This window comes from Schistocerca serialis, chromosome 6 (assembly GCF_023864345.2).
Source record: "Schistocerca serialis cubense isolate TAMUIC-IGC-003099 chromosome 6, iqSchSeri2.2, whole genome shotgun sequence".
In the NCBI taxonomy this organism is placed as follows: Eukaryota; Metazoa; Arthropoda; class Insecta; order Orthoptera; family Acrididae; genus Schistocerca; species Schistocerca serialis.
Genome location: NC_064643.1, coordinates 5,005,093 through 5,032,560, shown reverse-complemented (window position 1 = coordinate 5,032,560; position 27,468 = coordinate 5,005,093).

The following is a 27,468-nucleotide window of genomic DNA, read 5'->3' as shown; positions in this document are numbered from 1 at the left end:
GTCTAGATTTTCGAATCCGACGCAGAAATGATAGTGAATAGTAACGTTCAGCGCCTCCTGATGACGATAGAACTCTCAAATTGCGTCGAGATCCAATACATCGGCCTCCAGCCGACTTGTCTCCAAGGGGATATTGCTGTCTCGGGCACCTTATGGTCGTTCTGCTGTGAGTTTAGATTATCGAAACCGACGCAAAAATGATAGTTAATTGTAACGTTCAGGGCCTCCTAATGGCGATAGAAGACTCAAATTGCGTCGAGATTCAATACATCGTCCTCCAGCCGATTTGTCTCCAAGGGGATATTGCTGCCTCGGGCACCAAATGGTCCGTCTGCTGTGAGTCTAGATTTTCGAATCCGACGCTAAAATGATAGGTAACTGTAACGTTCAGGGCCTCCTAATGCCGATGGAACACTCAAATTGCGTCGAGTTTCAATACATCGGCTTCCAGCCGACTTGTATGCAAGGGTCTATTGCTGCCTCGGGCACCTTATGGTCGTTCTCCTGTGAGTTTAGATTATCGAATCCGACGCAAAAATGATAGTTAATTGTAACGTTTAGGGCCGCCTAATGACGATGGAACACTCAAATTGCGTCGAGATTCAATACATCGGCCTCCAGTCGACTTGTCTCCAAGGGTCTATTGCTGCCTCGGGCACCCTATGGTCGTTCTGCTGTGAGTCTAGATTTTCGAATCCGACTTAAAAATGATAGTTAATTGTAACGTTCAGGGCCTTGTAATGACGATGGAACACTCAAATTGCGTCGAGATTCAATAAATCGGCCTCGAGCCGACTTGTCTCCAAGGGGATTTTGCTGTCTCGGGCACAATATGATCCTTCTCCTGTGAGTCTAGATTTTCGAATCCGACGCAAAAATGATAGTTAATTGTAACGTTCAGGGCGACCTAATGACGATGGGACACTCAAATTGCGTCGAGATTCAATACATCGTCCTCCAGCCGACTTGTCTCCAAGGGTCTAATGCTGCCTCGGGCACCTTATGGTCGTTCTCTTGTAAGTCTAGATTTTCGAATCCGACGCAAAAATGATAGTTAATTGTAACGTTCAGGGCCTCCTAATGACGATAGAACGCTCAAATTGCGTCGAGATTCAATACATCGTCCTCCAGCTGATTTGTCTCCAAGGGGATATTGCTGCCTCGTGCACCAAATGGTCCGTCTCCTGTGAGTCTGGATTTTCGATTCCGACGAAAAAATGATAGTTAATTGTAACGTTCAGGGATTTCTAATGACGATGGAACACTCAAATTGCGTCGAGATTCAATACATCGGCCTACAGCCCACTTGTCTCCAAGGGTCTATTGCTGCCTCGGGCACCATATGATCCTTTACCTGTGAGTCTAGATTTTCGAATCCGACGCAAAAATGATAGTGAATAGTAACGTTCAGCGCCTCCTGATGACGATAGAACTCTCAAATTGCGTCGAGATTCAATACATCGGCCTCCAGCCGACTTGTCTCCAAGGGGATATTGCTGTCTCGGGCACCTTATGGTCGTTCTCCTGTGAGTCTAGATTATCGAATTCGACGCAAAAATGATAGTTAATTGTAACGTTTAGGGCCGCCTAATGACAATGGAACACTCAAATTGCGTCGAGATTCAATACATCAGCCTCCAGTCGACTTGTATCCAAGGGGATAATGCAGTCTCGTGCACCATATGATCGTTCTCCTGTTAGTAGATTTTCGAATCCGACGCTAAAATGATAGTTAATTGTAACGTTCAGGGCCTCCTAATGACGATAGAAGACTCAAATTGCGTCGAGATTCAATACATCGTCCTCCAGCCGATTTGTCTCCAAGGGGATATTGCTGCCTCGGGCACCAAATGCTCCATCTGCTGTGAGTCTATATTTTCGAATCCGACGCTAAAATGATAGTGAATAGTAACGTTCAGCGCCTCCTGATGACGATAGAACTCTCAAATTGCGTCGAGATTCAATACATCGGCCTCCAGCCGACTTGTCTCCAAGGGGATATTGCTGTCGCGGGCGCCCTATGGTCGTTCTCATGTGAGTTTAGATTATCGAATCCGACGCAAAAATGATAGTTAACTCTAACGTTCAGGGCCTCCTAATGCCGATGGAACACTCAAATTGCGTCGAGATTCAATACATCGACCTCCAGCCGACTTGTCTCCAAGGGTCTATTGCTGCCTCGGGCACCTTATGGTCGTTCTCCTGTGAGTCTAGATTTTCGAATCCGACGCAAAAATGATAGTTAATTGTAACGTTCAGGGCCTTGTAATGACGATGGAACACTCAAATTGCGTCAAGAATCAATACATCGGTTTTCAGCCGACTTGCCTCCAAGGGTCTATTGCTGCCTCGGGCACCTTATGGTCGTTCTGCTGTGAGTTTAGATTATCGAATCCGACGCAAAAATGATAGTTAATTGTAACGTTTAGGGCCTCCTAATGACGATGGAACACTCAAAATGCGTCGCGATCCAATACATCGTCCTCCAGCCGACTTGCCTCCAAAGGTCTAGTGCTGATTCGGGCACCTTATGGTCGTTCTCCTGTGAGTCTAGATTTTCGAATTCGACGCAAAAATGATAGTTAATTGTAACGTTCAGGGCCTTCTAATGACGATGGAACACTCAAATTGCGTCGAGATTCAATACACGGCCTACAGCCGACTTGTCTCCAAGGGTCTATTGCTGCCTCGGGCACCATATGATCCTACTCCTGTGAGTCTAGATTTTCGAATCCGACGCAAAAATGATAGTGAATAGTAACGTTCAGCGCCTCCTGATGACGATAGAACTCTCAAATTGCGTCGAGATTAAATACATCGGCCTCCAGCCGACTTGTCCCCAAGGGGATATTGCTGTCGCGGGCGCCTTATGGTCGTTCTCCTGTGATTTTGGATTATCGAATCCGACGCAAAAATGATAGTTAATTGTAACGTTCAGGGCCTCCTAATGACGATAGAACACTCAAATTGCGTCGAGATTCAATACATCGTCCTCCAGCCGATTTGTCTCCAAGGGGATATTGCTGCCTCGGGCACCAAATGGTCCGTCTGCTGTGAGTCTAGATTTTCGAATCCGACGCTAAAATGATAGTTAACTGTAACGTTCAGGGCCTCCTAATGCCGATGGAACACTCAAATTGCGTCGAGATTCAATACATCGGCCTCCAGCGGACTTGTCTCCAAGGGGATATTGCTGTCTCATGCACCATATGATCCCTCTCCTGTGAGTCTAGATTTTCGAATCCGACGCAAAAATGATAGTGAATAGTAACGTTCAGCGCCTCGTGATGACGATAGAACTCTCAAATTGCGTCGAGATTCAATACATCGGCCTCCAGCCGACTTGTCCCCAAGGGGATATTGCTGTCTCGGGCACCATATGATCATTCTCCTGTGAGTGTAGATTTTCGAATCCGACGCAAAAATGATAGTGAATAGTAACGTTCAGGGCCTCCTAATCACGATAGGAGATTCAATACATCGTCCTCCAGCCGATTTGTCTCCAAGGGTCTATTGCTGCCTCGGGCACCTTATGGTCGTTCTCCTGTGAGTTTAGATTATCGAATCCGACGCAAAAATGATAGTTAATTGTAACGTTTAGGGCCGCCTAATGACGATGGAACACTCAAATTGCGTTGAGATTCAATACATCGGCCTCCAGCCGACTTGTCTCCAAGGGTCTATTGCTGCCTCGGGCACCTTATGGTCGTTCCCCTGTGAGTCTAGATTTTCGAATCCGACGCAAAAATGATAGTTAATTGTAACGTTTAGGGCCTCCTAATGACGACGGGACATTTAAATTGCATCGAGATTCAATACATCGTCCTCCAGCCAACTTGTCTCCAAGGGGATATTGCTGTCTCGGGCACCATATGGTCGTTCTCTTGTAAGTCTAGATTTTCGAATCCGACGCAAAAATGATAGTTAATTGTAACGTTCAGGGCCTCCTAATGACGATAGAACTCTCAAATTGCGTCGAGATTCAATACATCGTCCTCCAGCTGATCTGTCTCCAAGGGCATATTGCTGCCTCGGGCACCACATGGTCCGTCTCCTGTGAGTCTGGACTTTCGAATTGGACGCAAAAATGATAGATAATTGTACCGTTTAGGGCCTTCTAATGACGATGGAACACTCAAATTGCCTCGAGATTCAATACATCGGGCTCCAGCCGACTTGTCTCCAAGGGTCTGTTGCTGCCTCGGGCACCTTATGGTCGTTCTCTTGTAAGTCTAGATTTTCGAATCCGACGCAAAAATGATAGTTATTTGTAACGTTTAGGGCCTCCTAATGACGATGGGACACTCAAATTGCGTCGAGATTCAATACATCGTCCTCCAGCCGACTTGTCTCCAAGGGGATATTGCTGTCTCGGGCACAATATGATCCTTCTCCTGTGAGTCTAGATTTTCGAATCCGACGCAAAAATGATAGTTAATTATAACGTTCAGGGCGACCTAATGACGATGGGACACTCAAATTGCGTCGAGATTCAGTACATCGTCCTCCAGCCGACTTGTCTCCAAGGGTCTAATGCTGCCTCGGGCACCTTATGATCGTTCTCTTGTATGTCTAGATTTTCGAATCCGACGCAAAAATGACAGTTAATTGCAACGTTCAGGGCCTCCTAATGACGATAGAACTCTCAAATTGCGTCGAGATTCGATACATCGTCCTCCAGCTGATTTGTCTCCAAGGGGATATTGCTGTCTCGGGCACCAAATGGTCCGTCTCCTGAGAGTCTGGATTTTCGAATTCGACGCAAAAATGATAGTTAACTGTAACGTTCAGGGCCTTCTAATGACAATGGAGCACTCAAATTGCGTCGAGATTCAATTCATCGGCCTCTAGCCGACTTGTCTCCAAGAGGATATCGCTGCCTCGGGCACCATATGTTCCGCCTCCGGTGATTATACGTTTTTGAATCCGACGCAAAACGCATAGTTAATTGTAACGTTCAGGGCCTCGTAATGACGATGGAGCACACAAATTGAGTCGAGATTCAATACATCGACCTCCAGCCGACTTGTCTCCAAGGGTCTATTGCTGCCTCGAGCAACTTATGGTCGTTCTCCTGTGAGTCTAGATTTTCGAATCCGACGCAAAAATGATAGTTAATTGTAACGTTTAGGGCCTTCTAATGACGATGGAACACCCAAATTGAGTCGAGATTCAATACATCGGCGTCCAGCCGACTTGTCTCCAAGGGTCTATTGCTGCCTGGGGCACCTTATGGTCGTTCTCCTGTGAGTTTAGATTATCGAATCCGACGCAAAAATGATAGTTAATTGTAACGTTTAGGGCCTCCTAATGACGATAGAACACTCAAATTGCGTCGCGATCCAATACATCGTCCTCCAGCCGACTTGCCTCCAAGGGTCTAATGCTGCCTCGGGCACCTTATGGTCGTTCTCCTGTGAGTCTAGATTTTCGAATCCGACGCAAAAATGATAGTTAATTGTAACGTTCAGGGCCTTCTAATGACGATGGAACACTCAAATTGCGTCGAGATTCAATACATCGGCCTCCAGCCGACTTGTCTCCAAGGGTCTATTGCTGCCTCGGGCACCATATGATCCTTCTCCTGTGAGTCTAGATTTTCGAATCCGACGCAAAAATGATAGTGAATAGTAACGTTCAGCGCCTCCTGATGACGATAGAACTCTCAAATTGCGTCGAGATTCAATACATCGGCCTCCAGCCGACTTGTCTCCAAGGGGATATTGCTGTCGCGGGCGCCTTACGGTCGTTCTCCTGTGAGTTTAGATTATCGAATCCGACGCAAAAATGATAGTTAATTGTAACGTTCAGGGCCTCCTAATGACGATAGAAGACTCAAATTGCGTCGAGATTCAATACATCGTCCTCCAGCCGATTTGTCTCCAAGGGGATATTGCTGCCTCGGGCACCAAATGGTCCGTCTGCTGTGAGTCTAGATTTTCGAATCCGACGCTGAAATGATAGTTAACTGTAACGTTCAGGGCCTCCTAATGCCGATGGAACACTCCAATTGCGTCTAGATTCAATACATCGGCCTCCAGCCGACTTGTCTCCAAGGGTCTAATGCTGCCTCGGGCACCTTATGGTTGTTCTCCTGTGAGTTTAGATTATCGAATCCGACGCAAAAATGATAGATAATTGTACTGTTTAGGGCCGCCTAATGACGATGGAACACTCAAATTGCGTCGAGATTCAATACATCGGCCTTCAGCCGACTTGTCTCCAAGGGTCTATTGCTGCTTCGGGCACCTTATGGTCGTTCTCCTGTGAGTCTTGATTTTCGAATCCGACGCAAAAATGATAGTTAATTGTAACGTTTAGGGCCTCCTAATGACGATGGGACACTCAGATTGCGTCGAGATTCAATACATCGTTTTCCAGCCGACTTGTCTCCAAGGGTCTAATGCTGCCTCGGGCACCATATGGTCGTTCTCTTGTAAGTCTAAATTTTCGAATCCGACGCAAAAATGATAGTTAATTGTAACATTCAGGGCCTCCTAATGACGATAGAACTCTCAAATTGCGTCGAGATTAAATACATCGTCCTCCAGCTGATCTGTCTCCAAGGGCATATTGCTGCCTCGGGCACCACATGGTCCGTCTCCTGTGAGTCTGGACTTTCGAATAGGACGCAAAAATGATAGATAATTGTAACGTTCAGGGCCTCTAATGACGATGGAACACTCAAATTGCGTCAAGAATCAATACATCGGTTTCCAGCCGACTTGTCTCCAAGGGTCTATTGCTGACTCGGGCACATTATGAACTTTTCCTGTGAGTAGATTTTCGAATCCGATGCATAAATGATAGTTAATTGTAACGTTTAGGGCCTCCTAATGACGATGGGACACTCAAATTGCGTCGAGATTCAATACATCGTCCTCCAGCCGACTTGTCTCCAAGGGGATATCGCTGCCTCGGGCACCACATGGTCCGTCTCCGGTGATTCTACGTTTTCGAATCCGACGCAAAACTCATAGTTAATTGTAACGTTCAGGGCCTCCTAATGACGATGGAACACTCAAATTGCGTCAAGAATCAATACATCGGTTTCCAGCCGACTTGTCTCCAAGGGTCTATTGCTGCCTCGGGGACCTTATGGTCGTTCTCCTGTGAGTCTAGATTTTCGAATCCGACGCAAAACTCATAGTTAATTGTAACGTTCAGGGCCTCCTAATGACGATGGAACACTCAAATTGCGTCAAGAATCAATACATCGGTTTCCAGCCGACTTGTCTCCAAGGGTCTATTGCTGACTCGGGCACATTATGAACTTTTCTTGTGAGTAGATTTTCGAATCCGATGCATAAATGATAGTTAATTGTAACGTTTAGGGCCTCCTAATGACGATGGGACACTCAAATTGCGTCGAGATTCAATACATCGTCCTCCAGCCGACTTGTTTCCAAGGGGATATTGCTGTCTCGGGCACAATATGATCCTTCTCCTGTAAGTCTAGATTTTCGAATCCGACGCAAAAATGATAGTTATATGTAACGTTCAATGCGACCCAATGATGGTGGGACACTCAAATTGCGTCGAGATTCAATACATCGGCCTCCAGCCGACTTGTCTCCAAGGGTCTAATGCTGCCTCGGCACCTTATGGTCGTTCTCTTGTAAGTCTAGATTTTCGAATCCGACGCAAAAGTGATAGTTCATTGTAACGTTCAGGGCCTCCTAATGACGATAGATTTCTCAAATTGCGTCGAGAATCAATAAATCGTCCTCCAGCTGATTTGTCTCCAAGGGGATATTGCTGCCTCGGGCACCAAATGGTCCGTCTCCTGTGAGTCTGGATTTTCGAATCCGACGCAAAAATGATAGTTAATTGTAACTTTCAGGGCGACCTAATGACGATGGAACACTCTAATTGCGTCAAGAATCAATACATCGGTTTCCAGCCGACTTGTCTCCAAGGGGATATCGCTGCCTCGAGCACCACATGGTCCGTCTCTGGTGATTCTACGTTTTCGAATCCGACGCAAAACTCATAGTGAATTGTAACGTTCAGGGCCTCCTATTGGCGATGGAACACTCAAATTGCGTCGAGATTCAATACATCGGCCTCCAGCCGACTTGTCTCCTAGGGTCTGTTGCTGCCTCGGGCACCTTATGGTCGTTCTCCTGTGAGTTTAGATGATCGAATCCGACGCAAAAATGATAGTTAATTGTAACGTTTAGGGCCTCCTAATGACGATAGAACTCTAAAATTGCGTCGAGATTCAATACATCGTCCTCCAGATGATTTGTCTCCAAGGGGATATTGCTGCCTGGGGCACCAAATGGTCCGTCTCCTGTGAGTTTAGATTTTCGAATCCGACGCATAAATGATAGTTAATTGCAACGTTCAGGGCCTTGTGTGTGACGATGGAACACTCAAATTGCGTCAAGAATCAATATATCGGGTTCCAGCCGACTATTCTCCAAGGGTCTATTGCTGCCTCGGGCACCTTATGGTCGTTCTCATGTAAGTCTAGATTTTCGAATCCGACGCAAAAATGATAGTTATTTGTAACGTTTAGGGCCTCCTAATGACGATGGGACACTCAAATTGCGTCGAGATTCAATACATCGTCCTCCAGCCGACTTGTCTCCAAGGGGATGTTGCTGTTTCGGGCACAATATGATCCTTCTCCTGTGAGTCCAGATTTTCGAATCCGACGCAAAAATGATAGTTAATTGTAACGTTCAGGGCGACCTAATGACGATGGGACACTCAAATTGCGTCGAGATTCAATACATCGTCCTCCAGCCGACTTGTCTCCAAGGGTCTAATGCTGCCTCGGGCACCTTATGATCGTTCTCTTGTAAGTCTAGATTTTCGAATCCGACGCAAAAATGACAGTTAATTGTAACGTTCAGGGCCTCCTAATGACGATAGAACTCTCAAATTGCGTCGAGATTCGATACATCGTCCTCCAGCTGATTTGTCTCCAAGGGGATATTGCTGCCTCGGGCACCAAATGGTCCGTCTCCTGAGAGTCTGGATTTTCGAATCCGACGCAAAAATGATAGTTAATTGTAACGTTCAGGGCCTTGTAATGACGATGGAACACTCAAATTGCGTCGAGATTCAATTCATCGGCCCCTAGCCGACTTGTCTCCAAGAGGATATCGCTGCCTCGGGCACCACATGTTCCGCCTCCGGTGATTATACGTTTTTGAATCCGACGCAAAACGCATAGTTAATTGTAACGTTCAGGGCCTCGTAATGACGATGGAGCACACAAATTGAGTCGAGATTCAATACATCGACCTCCAGCCGACTTGTCTCCAAGGGTCTATTGCTGCCTGGGGCACCTTATGGTCGTTCTCCTGTGAGTTTAGATTATCGAATCCGACGCAAAAATGATAGTTAATTGTAACGTTTAGGGCCTCCTAATGACGATAGAACACTCAAATTGCGTCGCGATCCAATACATCGTCCTCCAGCCGACTTGCCTCCAAGGGTCTAATGCTGCCTCGGGCACCTTATGGTCGTTCTCCTGTGAGTCTAGATTTTCGAATCCGACGCAAAAATGATAGTTAATTGTAACGTTCAGGGCCTTCTAATGACGATGGAACACTCAAATTGCGTCGAGATTCAATACATCGGCCTCCAGCCGACTTGTCTCCAAGGGTCTATTGCTGCCTCGGGCACCATATGATCCTTCTCCTGTGAGTCTAGATTTTCGAATCCGAGGCAAAAATGATAGTGAATAGTAACGTTCAGCGCCTCCTGATGACGATAGAACTCTCAAATTGCGTCGAGATTCAATACATCGGCCTCCAGCCGACTTGTCTCCAAGGGGATATTGCTGTCGCGGGCGCCTTACGGTCGTTCTCCTGTGAGTTTAGATTATCGAATCCGACGCAAAAATGATAGTTAATTGTAACGTTCAGGGCCTCCTAATGACGATAGAAGACTCAAATTGCGTCGAGATTCAATACATCGTCCTCCAGCCGATTTGTCTCCAAGGGGATATTGCTGCCTCGGGCACCAAATGGTCCGTCTGCTGTGAGTCTAGATTTTCGAATCTGACGCTGAAATGATAGTTAACTGTAACGTTCAGGGCCTCCTAATGCCGATGGAACACTCAAATTGCGTCGAGATTCAATACATCGGCCTCCAGCCGACTTGTCTCCAAGGGGATATTGCTGTCTCGGGCACCATATGATCATTCTCCTGTGAGTCTAGATTTTCGAATCCGACGCAAAAATGATAGTGAATAGTAACGTTCAGGGCCTCCTAATCACGATAGAAGACTCAAATTGCGTCGAGATTCAATACATCGTCCTCCAGCCGATTTGTCTCCAAGGGTCTATTGCTGCCTCGGGCACCTTATGGTCGTCCTCCTGTGAGTTTAGATTATCGAATCCGACGCAAAAATGATAGTTAATTGTAATGTTTAGGGCCGCCTAATGACGATGGAACACTCAAATTGCGTCGAGATTCAATACATCGGCCTCCAGCCGACTTGTCTCCAAGGGTCTATTGCTGCCTAGGGCACCTTATGGCCGTTCTCCTGTGAGTCTAGATTTTCGAATCCGACGCAAAAATGATAGTTAATTGTAACGTTTAGGGCCTCCTAATGACGATGGGACATTTAAATTGCATCGAGATTCAATACATCGTCCTCCAGCCGACTTGTCTCCAAGGGGATATTGCTGTCTCGGGCACCATATGATCATTCTCCTGTGAGTCTAGATTTCCGAATCCGTCGCAAAAATGATAGTGAATAGTAACGTTCAGGGCCTCCTAATGACGATAGAAGACTCAAATTGCGTCGAGATTCAATACATCGTCCTCCAGCCGATTTGTCTCCAAGTGGATATTGCTGCCTCGGGCACCAAATGGTCCGTCTGCTGTGATTTTCGAATCCGACGCTAAAATGATAGTTAACTGTAACGTTCAGGGCCTCCTAATGCCGATGGAACACTCCAATTGCGTCTAGATTCAATACATCGGCCTCCAGCCGACTTGTCTCCAAGGGTCTAATGCTGCCTCGGGCACCTTATGGTTGTTCTCCTGTGAGTTTAGATTATCGAATCCGACGCAAAAATGATAGTTAATTGTACTGTTTAGGGCCGCCTAATGACGATGGAACACTCAAATTGCGTCGAGATTCAATACATCGGCCTTCAGCCGACTTGTCTCCAAGGGTCTATTGCTGCTTCGGGCACCTTATGGTCGTTCTCCTGTGAGTCTTGATTTTCGAATCCGACGCAAAAATGATAGTTAATTGTAACGTTTAGGGCCTCCTAATGACGATGGGACACTCAGATTGCGTCGAGATTCAATACATCGTTTTCCAGCCGACTTGTCTCCAAGGGTCTAATGCTGCCTCGGGCACCATATGGTCGTTCTCTTGTAAGTCTAAATTTTCGAATCCGACGCAAAAATGATAGTTAATTGTAACGTTCAGGGCCTCTTAATGACGATAGAACTCTCAAATTGCGTCGAGATTAAATACATCGTCCTCCAGCTGATCTGTTTCCAAGGGCATATTGCTGCCTCGGGCACCACATGGTCCGTCTCCTGTGAGTCTGGACTTTCGAATAGGACGCAAAAATGATAGATAATTGTAACGTTCAGGGCCTCTAATGACGATGGAACACTCAAATTGCGTCAAGAATCAATACATCGGTTTCCAGCCGACTTGTCTCCAAGGGTCTATTGCTGACTCGGGCACATTATGAACTTTTCCTGTGAGTAGATTTTCGAATCCGATGCATAAATGATAGTTAATTGTAACGTTTAGGGCCTCCTAATGACGATGGGACACTCAAATTGCGTCGAGATTCAATACATCGTCCTCCAGCCGACTTGTCTCCAAGGGGATATCGCTGCCTCGGGCACCACATGGTCCGTCTCCGGTGATTCTACGTTTTCGAATCCGACGCAAAACTCATAGTTAATTGTAACGTTCAGGGCCTCCTAATGACGATGGAACACTCAAATTGCGTCAAGAATCAATACATCGGTTTCCAGCCGACTTGTCTCCAAGGGGATATTGCTGTCTCGGGCACCATATGATCATTCTCCTGTGAGTGTAGATTTTCGAATCCGACGCAAAAATGATAGTGAATAGTAACGTTCAGGGCCTCCTAATCACGATAGGAGATTCAATACATCGTCCTCCAGCCGATTTGTCTCCAAGGGTCTATTGCTGCCTCGGGCACCTTATGGTCGTTCTCCTGTGAGTTTAGATTATCGAATCCGACGCAAAAATGATAGTTAATTGTAACGTTTAGGGCCGCCTAATGACGATGGAACACTCAAATTGCGTTGAGATTCAATACATCGGCCTCCAGCCGACTTGTCTCCAAGGGTCTATTGCTGCCTCGGGCACCTTATGGTCGTTCCCCTGTGAGTCTAGATTTTCAAATCCGACGCAAAAATGATAGTTAATTGTAACGTTTAGGGCCTCCTAATGACGACGGGACATTTAAATTGCATCGAGATTCAATACATCGTCCTCCAGCCAACTTGTCTCCAAGGGGATATTGCTGTCTCGGGCACCATATGGTCGTTCTCTTGTAAGTCTAGATTTTCGAATCCGACGCAAAAATGATAGTTAATTGTAACGTTCAGGGCCTCCTAATGACGATAGAACTCTCAAATTGCGTCGAGATTCAATACATCGTCCTCCAGCTGATCTGTCTCCAAGGGCATATTGCTGCCTCGGGCACCACATGGTCCGTCTCCTGTGAGTCTGGACTTTCGAATTGGACGCAAAAATGATAGATAATTGTACCGTTTAGGGCCTTCTAATGACGATGGAACACTCAAATTGCCTCGAGATTCAATACATCGGGCTCCAGCCGACTTGTCTCCAAGGGTCTGTTGCTGCCTCGGGCACCTTATGGTCGTTCTCTTGTAAGTCTAGATTTTCGAATCCGACGCAAAAATGATAGTTATTTGTAACGTTTAGGGCCTCCTAATGACGATGGGACACTCAAATTGCGTCGAGATTCAATACATCGTCCTCCAGCCGACTTGTCTCCAAGGGGATATTGCTGTCTCGGGCACAATATGATCCTTCTCCTGTGAGTCTAGATTTTCGAATCCGACGCAAAAATGATAGTTAATTATAACGTTCAGGGCGACCTAATGACGATGGGACACTCAAATTGCGTCGAGATTCAGTACATCGTCCTCCAGCCGACTTGTCTCCAAGGGTCTAATGCTGCCTCGGGCACCTTATGATCGTTCTCTTGTATGTCTAGATTTTCGAATCCGACGCAAAAATGACAGTTAATTGCAACGTTCAGGGCCTCCTAATGACGATAGAACTCTCAAATTGCGTCGAGATTCGATACATCGTCCTCCAGCTGATTTGTCTCCAAGGGGATATTGCTGTCTCGGGCACCAAATGGTCCGTCTCCTGAGAGTCTGGATTTTCGAATTCGACGCAAAAATGATAGTTAACTGTAACGTTCAGGGCCTTCTAATGACAATGGAGCACTCAAATTGCGTCGAGATTCAATTCATCGGCCTCTAGCCGACTTGTCTCCAAGAGGATATCGCTGCCTCGGGCACCATATGTTCCGCCTCCGGTGATTATACGTTTTTGAATCCGACGCAAAACGCATAGTTAATTGTAACGTTCAGGGCCTCGTAATGACGATGGAGCACACAAATTGAGTCGAGATTCAATACATCGACCTCCAGCCGACTTGTCTCCAAGGGTCTATTGCTGCCTCGAGCAACTTATGGTCGTTCTCCTGTGAGTCTAGATTTTCGAATCCGACGCAAAAATGATAGTTAATTGTAACGTTTAGGGCCTTCTAATGACGATGGAACACCCAAATTGAGTCGAGATTCAATACATCGGCGTCCAGCCGACTTGTCTCCAAGGGTCTATTGCTGCCTGGGGCACCTTATGGTCGTTCTCCTGTGAGTTTAGATTATCGAATCCGACGCAAAAATGATAGTTAATTGTAACGTTTAGGGCCTCCTAATGACGATAGAACACTCAAATTGCGTCGCGATCCAATACATCGTCCTAAAGCCGACTTGCCTCCAAGGGTCTAATGCTGCCTCGGGCACCTTATGGTCGTTCTCCTGTGAGTCTAGATTTTCGAATCCGACGCAAAAATGATAGTTAATTATAACGTTCAGGGCGACCTAATGACGATGGGACACTCAAATTGCGTCGAGATTCAGTACATCGTCCTCCAGCCGACTTGTCTCCAAGGGTCTAATGCTGCCTCGGGCACCTTATGATCGTTCTCTTGTATGTCTAGATTTTCGAATCCGACGCAAAAATGACAGTTAATTGCAACGTTCAGGGCCTCCTAATGACGATAGAACTCTCAAATTGCGTCGAGATTCGATACATCGTCCTCCAGCTGATTTGTCTCCAAGGGGATATTGCTGTCTCGGGCACCAAATGGTCCGTCTCCTGAGAGTCTGGATTTTCGAATTCGACGCAAAAATGATAGTTAACTGTAACGTTCAGGGCCTTCTAATGACAATGGAGCACTCAAATTGCGTCGAGATTCAATACATCGGCCTCCAGCCGACTTGTCTCCAAGGGGATATTGCTGTCGCGGGCGCCTTACGGTCGTTCTCCTGTGAGTTTAGATTATCGAATCCGACGCAAAAATGATAGTTAATTGTAACGTTCAGGGCCTCCTAATGACGATAGAAGACTCAAATTGCGTCGAGATTCAATACATCGTCCTCCAGCCGATTTGTCTCCAAGGGGATATTGCTGCCTCGGGCACCAAATGGTCCGTCTGCTGTGAGTCTAGATTTTCGAACCCGACGCTGAAATGATAGTTAACTGTAACGTTCAGGGCCTCCTAATGCCGATGGAACACTCCAATTGCGTCTAGATTCAATACATCGGCCTCCAGCCGACTTGTCTCCAAGGGTCTAATGCTGCCTCGGGCACCTTATGGTTGTTCTCCTGTGAGTTTAGATTATCGAATCCGACGCAAAAATGATAGTTAATTGTACTGTTTAGGGCCGCCTAATGACGATGGAACACTCAAATTGCGTCGAGATTCAATACATCGGCCTTCAGCCGACTTGTCTCCAAGGGTCTATTGCTGCTTCGGGCACCTTATGGTCGTTCTCCTGTGAGTCTTGATTTTCGAATCCGACGCAAAAATGATAGTTAATTGTAACGTTTAGGGCCTCCTAATGACGATGGGACACTCAGATTGCGTCGAGATTCAATACATCGTTTTCCAGCCGACTTGTCTCCAAGGGTCTAATGCTGCCTCGGGCACCATATGGTCGTTCTCTTGTAAGTCTAAATTTTCGAATCCGACGCAAAAATGATAGTTAATTGTAACGTTCAGGGCCTCCTAATGACGATAGAACTCTCAAATTGCGTCGAGATTAAATACATCGTCCTCCAGCTGATCTGTCTCCAAGGGCATATTGCTGCCTCGGGCACCACATGGTCCGTCTCCTGTGAGTCTGGACTTTCGAATAGGACGCAAAAATGATAGATAATTGTAACGTTCAGGGCCTCTAATGACGATGGAACACTCAAATTGCGTCAAGAATCAATACATCGGTTTCCAGCCGACTTGTCTCCAAGGGTCTATTGCTGACTCGGGCACATTATGAACTTTTCCTGTGAGTAGATTTTCGAATCCGATGCATAAATGATAGTTAATTGTAACGTTTAGGGCCTCCTAATGACGATGGGACACTCAAATTGCGTCGAGATTCAATACATCGTCCTCCAGCCGACTTGTCTCCAAGGGGATATCGCTGCCTCGGGCACCACATGGTCCGTCTCCGGTGATTCTACGTTTTCGAATCCGACGCAAAACTCATAGTTAATTGTAACGTTCAGGGCCTCCTAATGACGATGGAACACTCAAATTGCGTCAAGAATCAATACATCGGTTTCCAGCCGACTTGTCTCCAAGGGTCTATTGCTGCCTCGGGGACCTTATGGTCGTTCTCCTGTGAGTCTAGATTTTCGAATCCGACGCAAAACTCATAGTTAATTGTAACGTTCAGGGCCTCCTAATGACGATGGAACACTCAAATTGCGTCAAGAATCAATACATCGGTTTCCAGCCGACTTGTCTCCAAGGGTCTATTGCTGACTCGGGCACATTATGAACTTTTCTTGTGAGTAGATTTTCGAATCCGATGCATAAATGATAGTTAATTGTAACGTTTAGGGCCTCCTAATGACGATGGGACACTCAAATTGCGTCGAGATTCAATACATCGTCCTCCAGCCGACTTGTTTCCAAGGGGATATTGCTGTCTCGGGCACAATATGATCCTTCTCCTGTAAGTCTAGATTTTCGAATCCGACGCAAAAATGATAGTTATATGTAACGTTCAATGCGACCCAATGATGGTGGGACACTCAAATTGCGTCGAGATTCAATACATCGGCCTCCAGCCGACTTGTCTCCAAGGGTCTAATGCTGCCTCGGCACCTTATGGTCGTTCTCTTGTAAGTCTAGATTTTCGAATCCGACGCAAAAGTGATAGTTCATTGTAACGTTCAGGGCCTCCTAATGACGATAGATTTCTCAAATTGCGTCGAGAATCAATAAATCGTCCTCCAGCTGATTTGTCTCCAAGGGGATATTGCTGCCTCGGGCACCAAATGGTCCGTCTCCTGTGAGTCTGGATTTTCGAATCCGACGCAAAAATGATAGTTAATTGTAACTTTCAGGGCGACCTAATGACGATGGAACACTCTAATTGCGTCAAGAATCAATACATCGGTTTCCAGCCGACTTGTCTCCAAGGGGATATCGCTGCCTCGAGCACCACATGGTCCGTCTCTGGTGATTCTACGTTTTCGAATCCGACGCAAAACTCATAGTGAATTGTAACGTTCAGGGCCTCCTATTGGCGATGGAACACTCAAATTGCGTCGAGATTCAATACATCGGCCTCCAGCCGACTTGTCTCCTAGGGTCTGTTGCTGCCTCGGGCACCTTATGGTCGTTCTCCTGTGAGTTCAGATGATCGAATCCGACGCAAAAATGATAGTTAATTGTAACGTTTAGGGCCTCCTAATGACGATAGAACTCTAAAATTGCGTCGAGATTCAATACATCGTCCTCCAGATGATTTGTCTCCAAGGGGATATTGCTGCCTGGGGCACCAAATGGTCCGTCTCCTGTGAGTTTAGATTTTCGAATCCGACGCATAAATGATAGTTAATTGCAACGTTCAGGGCCTTGTGTGTGACGATGGAACACTCAAATTGCGTCAAGAATCAATATATCGGGTTCCAGCCGACTATTCTCCAAGGGTCTATTGCTGCCTCGGGCACCTTATGGTCGTTCTCATGTAAGTCTAGATTTTCGAATCCGACGCAAAAATGATAGTTATTTGTAACGTTTAGGGCCTCCTAATGACGATGGGACACTCAAATTGCGTCGAGATTCAATACATCGTCCTCCAGCCGACTTGTCTCCAAGGGGATGTTGCTGTTTCGGGCACAATATGATCCTTCTCCTGTGAGTCTAGATTTTCGAATCCGACGCAAAAATGATAGTTAATTGTAACGTTCAGGGCGACCTAATGACGATGGGACACTCAAATTGCGTCGAGATTCAATACATCGTCCTCCAGCCGACTTGTCTCCAAGGGTCTAATGCTGCCTCGGGCACCTTATGATCGTTCTCTTGTAAGTCTAGATTTTCGAATCCGACGCAAAAATGACAGTTAATTGTAACGTTCAGGGCCTCCTAATGACGATAGAACTCTCAAATTGCGTCGAGATTCGATACATCGTCCTCCAGCTGATTTGTCTCCAAGGGGATATTGCTGCCTCGGGCACCAAATGGTCCGTCTCCTGAGAGTCTGGATTTTCGAATCCGACGCAAAAATGATAGTTAATTGTAACGTTCAGGGCCTTGTAATGACGATGGAACACTCAAATTGCGTCGAGATTCAATTCATCGGCCCCTAGCCGACTTGTCTCCAAGAGGATATCGCTGCCTCGGGCACCACATGTTCCGCCTCCGGTGATTATACGTTTTTGAATCCGACGCAAAACGCATAGTTAATTGTAACGTTCAGGGCCTCGTAATGACGATGGAGCACACAAATTGAGTCGAGATTCAATACATCGACCTCCAGCCGACTTGTCTCCAAGGGTCTATTGCTGCCTGGGGCACCTTATGGTCGTTCTCCTGTGAGTTTAGATTATCGAATCCGACGCAAAAATGATAGTTAATTGTAACGTTTAGGGCCTCCTAATGACGATAGAACACTCAAATTGCGTCGCGATCCAATACATCGTCCTCCAGCCGACTTGCCTCCAAGGGTCTAATGCTGCCTCGGGCACCTTATGGTCGTTCTCCTGTGAGTCTAGATTTTCGAATCCGACGCAAAAATGATAGTTAATTGTAACGTTCAGGGCCTTCTAATGACGATGGAACACTCAAATTGCGTCGAGATTCAATACATCGGCCTCCAGCCGACTTGTCTCCAAGGGTCTATTGCTGCCTCGGGCACCATATGATCCTTCTCCTGTGAGTCTAGATTTTCGAATCCGAGGCAAAAATGATAGTGAATAGTAACGTTCAGCGCCTCCTGATGACGATAGAACTCTCAAATTGCGTCGAGATTCAATACATCGGCCTCCAGCCGACTTGTCTCCAAGGGGATATTGCTGTCGCGGGCGCCTTACGGTCGTTCTCCTGTGAGTTTAGATTATCGAATCCGACGCAAAAATGATAGTTAATTGTAACGTTCAGGGCCTCCTAATGACGATAGAAGACTCAAATTGCGTCGAGATTCAATACATCGTCCTCCAGCCGATTTGTCTCCAAGGGGATATTGCTGCCTCGGGCACCAAATGGTCCGTCTGCTGTGAGTCTAGATTTTCGAATCCGACGCTGAAATGATAGTTAACTGTAACGTTCAGGGCCTCCTAATGCCGATGGAACACTCAAATTGCGTCGAGATTCAATACATCGGCCTCCAGCCGACTTGTCTCCAAGGGGATATTGCTGTCTCGGGCACCATATGATCATTCTCCTGTGAGTCTAGATTTTCGAATCCGACGCAAAAATGATAGTGAATAGTAACGTTCAGGGCCTCCTAATCACGATAGAAGACTCAAATTGCGTCGAGATTCAATACATCGGCCTCCAGCCGACTTGTCTCCAAGGGTCTATTGCTGCCTAGGGCACCTTATGGCCGTTCTCCTGTGAGTCTAGATTTTCGAATCCGACGCAAAAATGATAGTTAATTGTAACGTTTAGGGCCTCCTAATGACGATGGGACATTTAAATTGCATCGAGATTCAATACATCGTCCTCCAGCCGACTTGTCTCCAAGGGGATATTGCTGTCTCGGGCACCATATGATCATTCTCCTGTGAGTCTAGATTTCCGAATCCGTCGCAAAAATGATAGTGAATAGTAACGTTCAGGGCCTCCTAATGACGATAGAAGACTCAAATTGCGTCGAGATTCAATACATCGTCCTCCAGCCGATTTGTCTCCAAGTGGATATTGCTGCCTCGGGCACCAAATGGTCCGTCTGCTGTGATTTTCGAATCCGACGCTAAAATGATAGTTAACTGTAACGTTCAGGGCCTCCTAATGCCGATGGAACACTCCAATTGCGTCTAGATTCAATACATCGGCCTCCAGCCGACTTGTCTCCAAGGGTCTAATGCTGCCTCGGGCACCTTATGGTTGTTCTCCTGTGAGTTTAGATTATCGAATCCGACGCAAAAATGATAGTTAATTGTACTGTTTAGGGCCGCCTAATGACGATGGAACACTCAAATTGCGTCGAGATTCAATACATCGGCCTTCAGCCGACTTGTCTCCAAGGGTCTATTGCTGCTTCGGGCACCTTATGGTCGTTCTCCTGTGAGTCTTGATTTTCGAATCCGACGCAAAAATGATAGTTAATTGTAACGTTTAGGGCCTCCTAATGACGATGGGACACTCAGATTGCGTCGAGATTCAATACATCGTTTTCCAGCCGACTTGTCTCCAAGGGTCTAATGCTGCCTCGGGCACCATATGGTCGTTCTCTTGTAAGTCTAAATTTTCGAATCCGACGCAAAAATGATAGTTAATTGTAACGTTCAGGGCCTCTTAATGACGATAGAACTCTCAAATTGCGTCGAGATTAAATACATCGTCCTCCAGCTGATCTGTCTCCAAGGGCATATTGCTGCCTCGGGCACCACATGGTCCGTCTCCTGTGAGTCTGGACTTTCGAATAGGACGCAAAAATGATAGATAATTGTAACGTTCAGGGCCTCTAATGACGATGGAACACTCAAATTGCGTCAAGAATCAATACATCGGTTTCCAGCCGACTTGTCTCCAAGGGTCTATTGCTGACTCGGGCACATTATGAACTTTTCCTGTGAGTAGATTTTCGAATCCGATGCATAAATGATAGTTAATTGTAACGCTTAGGGCCTCCTAATGACGATGGGACACTCAAATTGCGTCGAGATTCAATACATCGTCCTCCAGCCGACTTGTCTCCAAGGGGATATCGCTGCCTCGGGCACCACATGGTCCGTCTCCGGTGATTCTACGTTTTCGAATCCGACGCAAAACTCATAGTTAATTGTAACGTTCAGGGCCTCCTAATGACGATGGAACACTCAAATTGCGTCAAGAATCAATACATCGGTTTCCAGCCGACTTGTCTCCAAGGGTCTATTGCTGCCTCGGGGACCTTATGGTCGTTCTCCTGTGAGTCTAGATTTTCGAATCCGACGCAAAACTCATAGTTAATTGTAACGTTCAGGGCCTCCTAATGACGATGGAACACTCAAATTGCGTCAAGAATCAATACATCGGTTTCCAGCCGACTTGTCTCCAAGGGTCTATTGCTGACTCGGGCACATTATGAACTTTTCCTGTGAGTAGATTTTCGAATCCGATGCATAAATGATAGTTAATTGTAACGTTTAGGGCCTCCTAATGACGATGGGACACTCAAATTGCGTCGAGATTCAATACATCGTCCTCCAGCCGACTTGTTTCCAAGGGGATATTGCTGTCTCGGGCACAATATGATCCTTTTCCTGTAAGTCTAGATTTTCGAATCCGACGCAAAAATGATAGTTATATGTAACGTTCAATGCGACCCAATGATGGTGGGACACTCAAATTGCGTCGAGATTCAATACATCGGCCTCCAGCCGACTTGTCTCCAAGGGTCTAATGCTGCCTCGGCACCTTATGGTCGTTCTCTTGTAAGTCCAGATTTTCGAATCCGACGCAAAAGTGATAGTTCATTGTAACGTTCAGGGCCTCCTAATGACGATAGAACTCTCAAATTGCGTCGAGAATCAATAAATCGTCCTCCAGCTGATTTGTCTCCAAGGGGATATTGCTGCCTCGGGCACCAAATGGTCCGTCTCCTGTGAGTCTGGATTTTCGAATCCGACGCAAAAATGATAGTTAATTGTAACTTTCAGGGCCTTGTAATGACGATGGAACACTCTAATTGCGTCAAGAATCAATACATCGGTTTCCAGCCGACTTGTCTCCAAGGGGATATCGCTGCCTCGAGCACCACATGGTCCGTCTCTGGTGATTCTACGTTTTCGAATCCGACGCAAAACTCATAGTGAATTGTAACGTTCAGGGCCTCCTATTGGCGATGGAACACTCGAATTGCGTCGAGATTCAATACATCGGCCTCCAGCCGACTTGTCTCCTAGGGTCTGTTGCTGCCTCGGGCACCTTATGGTCGTTCTCCTGTGAGTTTAGATGATCGAATCCGACGCAAAAATGATAGTTAATTGTAACGTTTAGGGCCTCCTAATGACGATAGAACTCTAAAATTGCGTCGAGATTCAATACATCGTCCTCCAGATGATTTGTCTCCAAGGGGATATTGCTGCCTGGGGCACCAAATGGTCCGTCTCCTGTGAGTTTAGATTTTCGAATCCGACGCATAAATGATAGTTAATTGCAACGTTCAGGGCCTTGTTTGTGACGATGGAACACTCAAATTGCGTCAAGAATCAATATATCGGGTTCCAGCCGACTATTCTCCAAGGGTCTATTGCTGCCTCGGGCACCTTATGGTCGTTCTCTTGTAAGTCTAGATTTTCGAATCCGACGCAAAAATGATAGTTATTTGTAACGTTTAGGGCCTCCTAATGACGATGGGACACTCAAATTGCGTCGAGATTCAATACATCGTCCTCCAGCCGACTTGTCTCCAAGGGGATATTGCTGTCTCGGGCACAATATGATCCTTCTCCTGTGAGTCTAGATTTTCGAATCCGACGCAAAAATGATAGTTAATTGTAACGTTCAGGGCGACCTAATGACGATGGGACACTCAAATTGCGTCGAGATTCAATACATCGTCCTCCAGCCGACTTGTCTCCAAGGGTCTAATGCTGCCTCGGGCACCTTATGATCGTTCTCTTGTAAGTCTAGATTTTCGAATCCGACGCAAAAATGACAGTTAATTGTAACGTTCAGGGCCTCCTAATGACGATAGAACTCTCAAATTGCGTCGAGATTCGATACATCGTCCTCCAGCTGATTTGTCTCCAAGGGGATATTGCTGCCTCGGGCACCAAATGGTCCGTCTCCTGAGAGTCTGGATTTTCGAATCCGACGCAAAAATGATAGTTAATTGTAACGTTCATTGCCTTTATATGACGATGGAACACTCAAATTGCGTCGAGATTCAATTCATCGGCCTCTAGCCGACTTGTCTCCAAGAGGATATCGCTGCCTCGGGCACCACATGTTCCGCCTCCGGTGATTATACGTTTTTGAATCCGACGCAAAACGCATAGTTAATTGTAACGTTCAGGGCCTCGTAATGACGATGGAGCACACAAATTGAGTCGAGATTCAATACATCGACCTCCAGCCGACTTGTCTCCAAGGGTCTATTGCTGCCTGGGGCACCTTATGGTCGTTCTCCTGTGAGTTTAGATTATCGAATCCGACGCAAAAATGATAGTTAATTGTAACGTTTAGGGCCTCCTAATGACGATAGAACACTCAAATTGCGTCGCGATCCAATACATCGTCCTCCAGCCGACTTGCCTCCAAGGGTCTAATGCTGCCTCGGGCACCTTATGGTCGTTCTCCTGTGAGTCTAGATTTTCGAATCCGACGCAAAAGTGATAGTTAATTGTAACGTTCAGGGCCTTCTAATGACGATGGAACACTCAAATTGCGTCGAGATTCAATACATCGGCCTCCAGCCGACTTGTCTCCAAGGGTCTATTGCTGCCTCGGGCACCATATGATCCTTCTCCTGTGAGTCTAGATTTTCGAATCCGACGCAAAAATGATAGTGAATAGTAACGTTCAGCGCCTCCTGATGACGATAGAACTCTCAAATTGCGTCGATATTCAATACATCGGCCTCCAGCCGACTTGTCTCCAAGGGGATATTGCTGTCGCGGGCGCCTTACGGTCGTTCTCCTGTGAGTTTAGATTATCGAATCCGACGCAAAAATGATAGTTAATTGTAACGTTCAGGGCCTCCTAATGACGATAGAAGACTCAAATTGCGTCGAGATTCAATACATCGTCCTCCAGCCGATTTGTCTCCAAGGGGATATTGCTGCCTCGGGCACCAAATGGTCCGTCTGCTGTGAGTCTAGATTTTCGAATCCGACGCTGAAATGATAGTTAACTGTAACGTTCAGGGCCTCCTAATGCCGATGGAACACTCAAATTGCGTCGAGATTCAATACATCGGCCTCCAGCCGACTTGTCTCCAAGGGGATATTGCTGTCTCGGGCACCATATGATCATTCTCCTGTGAGTCTAGATTTTCGAATCCGACGCAAAAATGATAGTGAATAGTAACGTTCAGGGCCTCCTAATCACGATAGAAGACTCAAATTGCGTCGAGATTCAATACATCGTCCTCCAGCCGATTTGTCTCCAAGGGTCTATTGCTGCCTCGGGCACCTTATGGTCGTCCTCCTGTGAGTTTAGATTATCGAATCCGACGCAAAAATGATAGTTAATTGTAATGTTTAGGGCCGCGTAATGACGATGGGACACTCAAATTGCGTCGAGATTCAATACATCGGCCTCCAGCCGACTTGTCTCCAAGGGTCTATTGCTGCCTAGGGCACCTTATGGCCGTTCTCCTGTGAGTCTAGATTTTCGAATCCGACGCAAAAATGATAGTTAATTGTAACGTTTAGGGCCTCCTAATGACGATGGGACATTTAAATTGCATCGAGATTCAATACATCGTCCTCCAGCCGACTTGTCTCCAAGGGGATATTGCTGTCTCGGGCACCATATGATCATTCTCCTGTGAGTCTAGATTTCCGAATCCGTCGCAAAAATGATAGTGAATAGTAACGTTCAGGGCCTCCTAATGACGATAGAAGACTCAAATTGCGTCGAGATTCAATACATCGTCCTCCAGCCGATTTGTCTCCAAGTGGATATTGCTGCCTCGGGCACCAAATGGTCCGTCTGCTGTGATTTTCGAATCCGACGCTAAAATGATAGTTAACTGTAACGTTCAGGGCCTCCTAATGCCGATGGAACACTCCAATTGCGTCTAGATTCAATACATCGGCCTCCAGCCGACTTGTCTCCAAGGGTCTAATGCTGCCTCGGGCACCTTATGGTTGTTCTCCTGTGAGTTTAGATTATCGAATCCGACGCAAAAATGATAGTTAATTGTAACGTTTAGGGCCTCCTAATGACGATGGGACATTTAAATTGCATCGAGATTCAATACATCGTCCTCCAGCCGACTTGTCTCCAAGGGGATATTGCTGTCTCGGGCACCATATGATCATTCTCCTGTGAGTCTAGATTTCCGAATCCGTCGCAAAAATGATAGTGAATAGTAACGTTCAGGGCCTCCTAATGACGATAGAAGACTCAAATTGCGTCGAGATTAAATACATCGTCCTCCAGCTGATCTGTCTCCAAGGGCATATTGCTGCCTCGGGCACCACATGGTCCGTCTCCTGTGAGTCTGGACTTTCGAATAGGACGCAAAAATGATAGATAATTGTAACGTTCAGGGCCTCTAATGACGATGGAACACTCAAATTGCGTCAAGAATCAATACATCGGTTTCCAGCCGACTTGTCTCCAAGGGTCTATTGCTGACTCGGGCACATTATGAAATTTTCCTGTGAGTAGATTTTCGAATCCGATGCATAAATGATAGTTAATTGTAACGTTTAGGGCCTCCTAATGACGATGGGACACTCAAATTGCGTCGAGATTCAATACATCGTCCTCCAGCCGACTTGTCTCCAAGGGGGATATCGCTGCCTCGGGCACCACATGGTCCGTCTCCGGTGATTCTACGTTTTCGAATCCGACGCAAAACTCATAGTTAATTGTAACGTTCAGGGCCTCCTAATGACGATGGAACACTCAAATTGCGTCAAGAATCAATACATCGGTTTCCAGCCGACTTGTCTCCAAGGGTCTATTGCTGCCTCGGGGACCTTATGGTCGTTCTCCTGTGAGTCTAGTTTTTCGAATCCGACGCAAAACTCATAGTTAATTGTAACGTTCAGGGCCTCCTAATGACGATGGAACACTCAAATTGCGTCAAGAATCAATACATCGGTTTCCAGCCGACTTGTCTCCAAGGGTCTATTGCTGACTCGGGCACATTATGAACTTTTCCTGTGAGTAGATTTTCGAATCCGATGCATAAATGATAGTTAATTGTAACGTTTAGGGCCTCCTAATGACGATGGGACACTCAAATTGCGTCGAGATTCAATACATCGTCCTCCAGCCGACTTGTTTCCAAGGGGATATTGCTGTCTCGGGCACAATATGATCCTTTTCCTGTAAGTCTAGATTTTCGAATCCGACGCAAAAATGATAGTTATATGTAACGTCCAATGCGACCCAATGATGGTGGGACACTCAAATTGCGTCGAGATTCAATACATCGGCCTCCAGCCGACTTGTCTCCAAGGGTCTAATGCTGCCTCGGCACCTTATGGTCGTTCTCTTGTAAGTCTAGATTTTCGAATCCGACGCAAAAGTGATAGTTCATTGTAACGTTCAGGGCCTCCTAATGACGATAGAACTCTCAAATTGCGTCGAGATTCAATAAATCGTCCTCCAGCTGATTTGTCTCCAAGGGGATATTGCTGCCTCGGGCACCAAATGGTCCGTCTCCTGTGAGTCTGGATTTTCGAATCCGACGCAAAAATGATAGTTAATTGTAACTTTCAAAGCCATGTAATGACGATGGAACACTCTAATTGCGTCAAGAATCAATACATCGGTTTCCAGCCGACTTGTCTCCAAGGGGATATCGCTGCCTCGGGCACCACATGGTCCGTCTCTGGTGATTCTACGTTTTCGAATCCGACGCAAAACTCATAGTGAATTGTAACGTTCAGGGCCTCCTATTGGCGATGGAACACTCAAATTGCGTCGAGATTCAATACATCGGCCTCCAGCCGACTTGTCTCCTAGGGTCTGTTGCTGCCTCGGGCACCTTATGGTCGTTCTCCTGTGAGTTTAGATGATCGAATCCGACGCAAAAATGATAGTTAATTGTAACGTTTAGGGCCTCCTAATGACGATAGAACTCTAAAATTGCGTCGAGATTCAATACATCGTCCTCCAGATGATTTGTCTCCAAGGGGATATTGCTGCCTGGGGCACCAAATGGTCCGTCTCCTGTGAGTTTAGATTTTCGAATCCGACGCATAAATGATAGTTAATTGCAACGTTCAGGGCCTTGTTTGTGACGATGGAACACTCAAATTGCGTCAAGAATCAATATATCGGGTTCCAGCCGACTTGTCTCCAAGGGTCTATTGCTGCCTCGGGCACCTTATGGTCGTTCTCTTGTAAGTCTAGATTTTCGAATCCGACGCAAAAATGATAGTTATTTGTAACGTTTAGGGCCTCCTAATGACGATGGGACACTCAAATTGCGTCGAGATTCAATACATCGTCCTCCAGCCGACTTGTCTCCAAGGGGATATTGCTGTCTCGGGCACAATATGATCCTTCTCCAGTGAGTCTAGATTTTCGAATCCGACGCAAAAATGATAGTTAATTGTAACGTTCAGGGCGACCTAATGACGATGGGACACTCAAATTGCGTCGAGATTCAATACATCGTCCTCCAGCCGACTTGTCTCCAAGGGTCTAATGCTGCCTCGGGCACCTTATGATCGTTCTCTTGTAAGTCTAGATTTTCGAATCCGACGCAAAAATGACAGTTAATTGTAACGTTCAGGGCCTCCTAATGACGATAGAACTCTCAAATTGCGTCGAGATTCGATACATCGTCCTCCAGCTGATTTGTCTCCAAGGGGATATTGCTGCCTCGGGCACCAAATGGTCCGTCTCCTGAGAGTCTGGATTTTCGAATCCGACGCAAAAATGATAGTTAATTGTAACGTTCAGGGCCTTGTAATGACGATGGAACACTCAAATTGCGTCAAGAATCAATACATCGGTTTCCAGCCGACTTGTCTCCAAGGGGATATTGCTGCCTCGGGCACCACATGGTCCGTCTCCGGTGATTCTACGTTTTCGAATC